Source organism: Electrona antarctica (genome assembly GCF_951216825.1).
Source record: "Electrona antarctica genome assembly, chromosome: 3".
NCBI lineage: Eukaryota > Metazoa > Chordata > Actinopteri > Myctophiformes > Myctophidae > Electrona > Electrona antarctica.
In genome coordinates this window covers 39,517,581-39,523,580 of record NC_136808.1, presented here as the reverse complement: position 1 = coordinate 39,523,580, position 6,000 = coordinate 39,517,581, and positions in this window count along the sequence as shown.

The following is a 6,000-nucleotide window of genomic DNA, read 5'->3' as shown; positions in this document are numbered from 1 at the left end:
ACTTTTACGAGGAAAAAAGTACACATTGATCCCATCTACCCTTCGTCGGTAATTGGCTTTTGTATGAGCTAAAGAATGAGCATAGGGACTGAGGGAACATATTGGGGATACGTTACTATTGTTTTGTTTATTTTTGAAGATGATGATCATGTTGGATCGGGTAGACACCAGGCGGGCAGATGAAACGATGCAAAGATGCGTTGTCATTATTTATCCATCTATGTACGTGTCTGTCACTGTGTATCGTTCCAACTCGGCTAGCCGAGTTTGCAGAGGGACGGTGGTGTTGCTGTGCTGCCCCTCCAGTAACACAACAGCGTGTATTTGCATTGTTCCATCTGACCATTGATCATCATCATAAAAAAATAACCGTCCACCGTCCCTCGGCGAACTCGCGAAGGACGGTGGGCGGTTATTTTTTTATGATGATGATACAATCCGTGATAGTTTTCTTGTTTGTTCGAATATGCAGAAGGAAAGGAGACCGACTTTAGATCTGTGTCCATCATGGAGCCGGAACATGTTCCGACAGACGCCTCCCCTCCCCTGAAACAAACAGGAGGAGGGAGAAACAGGAGGAGAGGTGGAGACTATGGAAGCCGGAGACAAGCCGATCGAATGTTTGATGTGTGATGACTGGAGTACGCTCGCATGGGCGCCGCCATTATGTTTACAGAGACTATTCTACACAATGCGCCCCTCCCGTCCTGTTTTCAGGAAGGGGGGAGAGGCTTTTTTTTTTGTTGATCAAGTGACCGGAGTGTTGTGGGATACTTTTATTGAAAGTAATCAATAAAAACATGCACTAAACGGAGATCTACGTGTCCCGCATCGGACCGTTGGGATTCGAACCACGTAGAAAACCGGTTCTCGCATTCGGAGCGTTAAGTACATATACTCAAGTAAATGCACTTAGTTACTGCAGTGCCCACCACTGGTAACACTTAGTTACTGCAGTGCCCACCACTGGTAACATATACACTGAGCTTCTGCAGTGCCCACCACTGGTAACATATACACTGAGCTTCTGCAGACACAACTATGACGTCATCAAAGACAGGAAATGATCTCCGCTTCCACCCTCTCTCTCATGACAAGTGATGACATCCCTCCATTTATCTATAATAATCCCATTGACATCAAAGTGAAGAGGGGAACCCCCCCCCCCCCCCCACACACACACACACACACACACACACACACACACACACACACACACCACAATATAGTTATTATCACACACTTAAAGTATACAGCTGTCATCGCTTATATGTCTCTGTCAGCGGCCGACCATTAAAGGCATCCATGGTGAAATAACTCCTGACTGTCAGGTGAAAGGAAGCGGCTGCTGTGTCTGGGAGGAGACGTGTGGTCGTCTGCATGCGCTCCAGTGACTCTCAATATTTTCTGCTTCAGAGCCCACTGCCATGTGATCACTTAATGGCAGTGGTGTAAAGTAGTAAGTACATTTACTTAAGTACTGTAGGCTATTTAAGTACAATTGTGAGGTATTTGTACTTTACTTGAGTATTTCCTATTTCCAATAATTTTACTTCTACTCTACTACATCTCAGATCCAAATATTGTACCTTTAGTTACTAGAACAACATTGGACAAACAGACATAAATGAGGCTTCCCCATTTTATAGTAGACTAGAGCGGTCAGCGGTGCCCGTGGGGCACTACTTAGAACGCTGCAAGTTGGAAATGCATGCCCCACCCAGATATTATGCGTTGGAGCCTCTACAGCGATGCCCGTTGTGCACTGGCTAACTTGGAACGATGCAAGTTGGAAATGCATGACCCACCCAGATATTATGTCTGTGTCCATTTCATGTCCATATATGGAGTTCTTGTCAGGCATGCCCACATATGGAGTCTATGCAGACGTCAGAATGATGTCAGAACAGGCCAGCTCCATATATGGAGGGGGGCCCCAGTCCAGACCCGGGCAGATGTCTTTTTGGGGCGGTTCGGGACAACCGTGGGTCCGACAGACTCGACACCGGCCACTGCACTCCCTGTGGTGGTGTGGAACGCGTGTGTCAAATTTGAAGTCGGTGGGGCGAACGGTTCTCGAGTTACGTGGATTACAGACGTGCGTACGTACAGACAGACAGAGACTTGGTGCATTAAATAGATAATTTAAATTAGGAAGCCAAAGGTCCCAGGTTCGATTCCAGGCCTCAGCAATGTGTCAAAGTGTCCTAGACCTAGAGCAACACACTTAACACCTAACTGGTCCCCGAGCGCTGTGCTAATGGCTGCTCACTGCATGCTCCTACCCATGGGATGGGTAAAATGAGGACATATTTCACATTATGTGCAAACATACAGTGACAAAAGAAAACACCCAAAGGGGTATTCCTATTATGGGTAGAGTAGAATATTAGGATATTTCAATGTATTAAAAAAATACACTGTCTGCATGTGTAAAAACTGCCACAGCGTAACCACTTCCGACCAGATCTGCTATTTTTGGCATGTGCACCCCGCAGTGCTAGGGGTGGTGCAACTCTTTAATACCTGCAATGAAGCCTTTAGCCTGACTTTGACTGGAAGTTTCCGACCTCTGTGATGTGGCTGGCCAATGTTTGATTTCCATTAGCCATGGTCTGTTGATGGCCATGTGTGCTGACATCACACAGCAGCCCTGCAGTAAATAACAGCAAAGTCACCGCAACACACACCAAAGTGGTAGTTAATTTACAATGGAAACTTGCCTTTATGCTTTCACTGTCTTTGACACGACAATGCCTGAGAACCACGGCTCAACAATTGCGCTCTGCTGTGCATGCTATGTGCACTCTGCTGGCGCATGAGAGTGCATCAAGCTCATAATGTCAACATCCTCAGTTCCAGTGTGGTCATCCCTCCACTCTGTCCATGTTTTGTCTCTGTTCACTGGGCTGGATAAATAAAGCAAAAACACCAAAGCTCTGGGCTGCATGTCCACGCAGTTAGAACCAACACCATCCATTAACATTGTTTTCTGTCTGTTTGGGAGCCCACAGAGCCCAACATACGTAGGTGTGAGGTCCCGTAGCGGCCGGAACCTCTAGTATTATTGTAGTTATGATTATATATTTTTTGATTGGCTGTAACAGAACTGACTTCACATCCTCTTTGCTGTATTACACACACACACACACAAGTGTGCGCACGCCCGCATGCACACACACATGAGGTAAGAGCTAAAGCAGCGATGGGAACTGGCAGGAGGCTGTCAACAGGGAAAGTGGCCATTGTATCAGTGATATTCAGTGGTGGAATGTAACTAAAACATTGTATTACTTTGGTGAAGTTCTTTCCAATTTTCAATACTTTTACATATCTTCTCCACTACATCGCAGAGGCAAATATTGTCCTTTTTACTTAACTACAATTATTTGAAAACCTTAATTACTAGTTACTTTTGGAGTTTCATCAACCACTTCAGTCCATGCTTCAACTATTTGACAATACATGCATTGTGAGCTTGTACAATTTGTGAAACTTGTGAACTTGTGAAATGGGACACTATCATAACGAGTACTCTTTAAGTATAGATACCTCCTCACAGAAGACACAGGCTGGGGAGCAAACCCATATACTGCTCCCGGGAAGTTTATGCTGCATATATATGCCATATTCAGGTTCATATACAGTGCATATGTGGATACATTGGAAATATATGTCTCTATATAGCTTATGCAATTTATATTTCCATGTGCGGGGGTGCGTCAGCTATATAGGTTGGGATGTAACATGGCTAAAAAGGTTTGGGAACCGCTGGGGTACAGTAATGTGACAGGAAAGGGTGAGAGAGATGGGGGGAAGACATGCAGCAAAGACAAAAGACAGATCCCTTAATAAACACTTATGGAAGCCAAACATTTAGAAGACTCATCCTTTGATATCTTAATTATAATAGCTTCTCCAAAGCAGGGCAAGCCTCAGCACCCACAGACACTCTGAGGGGAAAAGAATGACAAGGGTGGGGCAATCTGCCTCAATTATCCATCGAACAATACCAGTTTACCAACCTGTATGTGTGTGTATGCGTGCGTGCATCCAATGAGTAGGCTACAGTACACGCACATGAAAGTAGAGCAGCATTACCTCATCCCCCCGGTGATGGTGCAGAAAGGTACAGGCGTCTCCCTAGCTCTCCCTTTCAGGACCTCCAGAACAATTGTCTGAGCTCTTAACCCATTGATCAATTAATACCAGGATAGCATCTGCTTTCAAACGTCGTGCCACGCTATGAGTTTGTAGATCTGCTACTTTTGGAAAATCAAGAAAATGTATGCAAATCTTTGATAAGCATTTTTTTAATTTTAAAGCAAACATTTTTAACTCAAATCTGCAGCCAAATACATAATTTTGGGGATCCTTGACACTAAGACTGATAGGCATATATTAACATAAGAGTTTCAGAAACCTGTTACTTTGAACCCAGATCTTAATGGGTAACGGGTGACCAGTGACCGTCTAGTTTTCACAATGGAAGCTTATACACACACACACACATGCACACACGCACGCACACACGCACGCACACACGCGCGCGCACTTAACCAGCACTTAACCTTAACTGAATGCATGCCCATTCTGGGGTGAACATTCGACACAATTTACACAAAACAATGCTAATCTATAAGCTCACAACACGAGTGTGTCGCAACTAACTAGGCTTTATTACTGTAATGAGTAGTGTTATTATACTATTGTCAAAACAGTAATAATTGTAGCCTAGTTATTATTCTAACTAATTTGGAGTTATTAAACCATTTTTTTATATGCCCAGCTTTGTCTGTTTGTGTGAATTTTAGCGATGATTTGATTGGCTGATCACCCCATAGCGATGATTTGATTGGCTGAGCAAAGTACATATTGAGGATAAAAAAGTGAGGGCATAAGTGAAGACGCCTAAAGTGATTGGCCGGAATTACATTCGTGATGATTTGCTTGGCTGAGCACGGAATGTGATGTATGATGATGTATGATAATAAGAACACCCCTCTCTTCATACGAGTGTGATTTTTATTATTATTATTTTTTTTCTTTTGGCTATCCAAAAATAGCAAACATACTGTAACTTGCCCAACACTAAGACAACTAAGACATCCGAAAGTTCCGAAATAGAACCAGGTGATGTTCGCTCACCGTCCTAAGACTCCTGTCTCCTCCTCTTGTACAATAACTTGCCTCCCTGTCAGTCTTGCTTCCATCAGAGAATGAAACAATTAAAGACACATAGTCTGCTCAGCCAACTCGCCTAGAATAAAACAATAAACCATCTATGTCCAAAACAGAGGAAGATGGATCAGTGTCTGTTTCTTGTTTCACCTCATATAGTGCAATGCTTTGATGACGTCTCAGATTAACTAATTCCTGCCTTGGGACAGAAAGGGAGGCGTTGTTTTGTGGATTAACTGTCATATAACTGTCTTACATACATGAGCCTGCAAAGGAAAGAGCACAAAGCAATCTGTATTGGCGAATAGCTTAATATAACCGCATTATGAAAGATGATCTTTGGCAGGACGATTTTCCCACACACGTATACAATGTAGAACAATACAAGCAGTGTACCATCTACCTCAATACACACACAAAGCCAGTGGCCAAAGACAAACACTAGAAAGGGGCGCTCCGCAGAGCGCATATCTCCACCAGGCTGGGTTGTGTAGCCAGGGCTAATACACAACAGTGTTGCCAAAGTTGCCAGAATGTGTTGCCGCATGTTGCCGCATGTGTTGCCGCATGTGTTGCCGCAACACCATGTGGGTCTTACAGTAAGTGAAATCACGTTTGGCTATGAGTTGATAAGCTCATAGCTGCATTGCCGATGCAACCGATATGCCAATATATGGAGATCTCTGTATCTTTCATTCCTTGTCCCATTTATGTGCATAAAGTATACAGAGATCCCTGATGTCATCAGTATATGCCCATATGGGAAAAATAGAAAAAGCACGGCCCCATCACGAATTGTACTGCCCTTCTAATATGCAT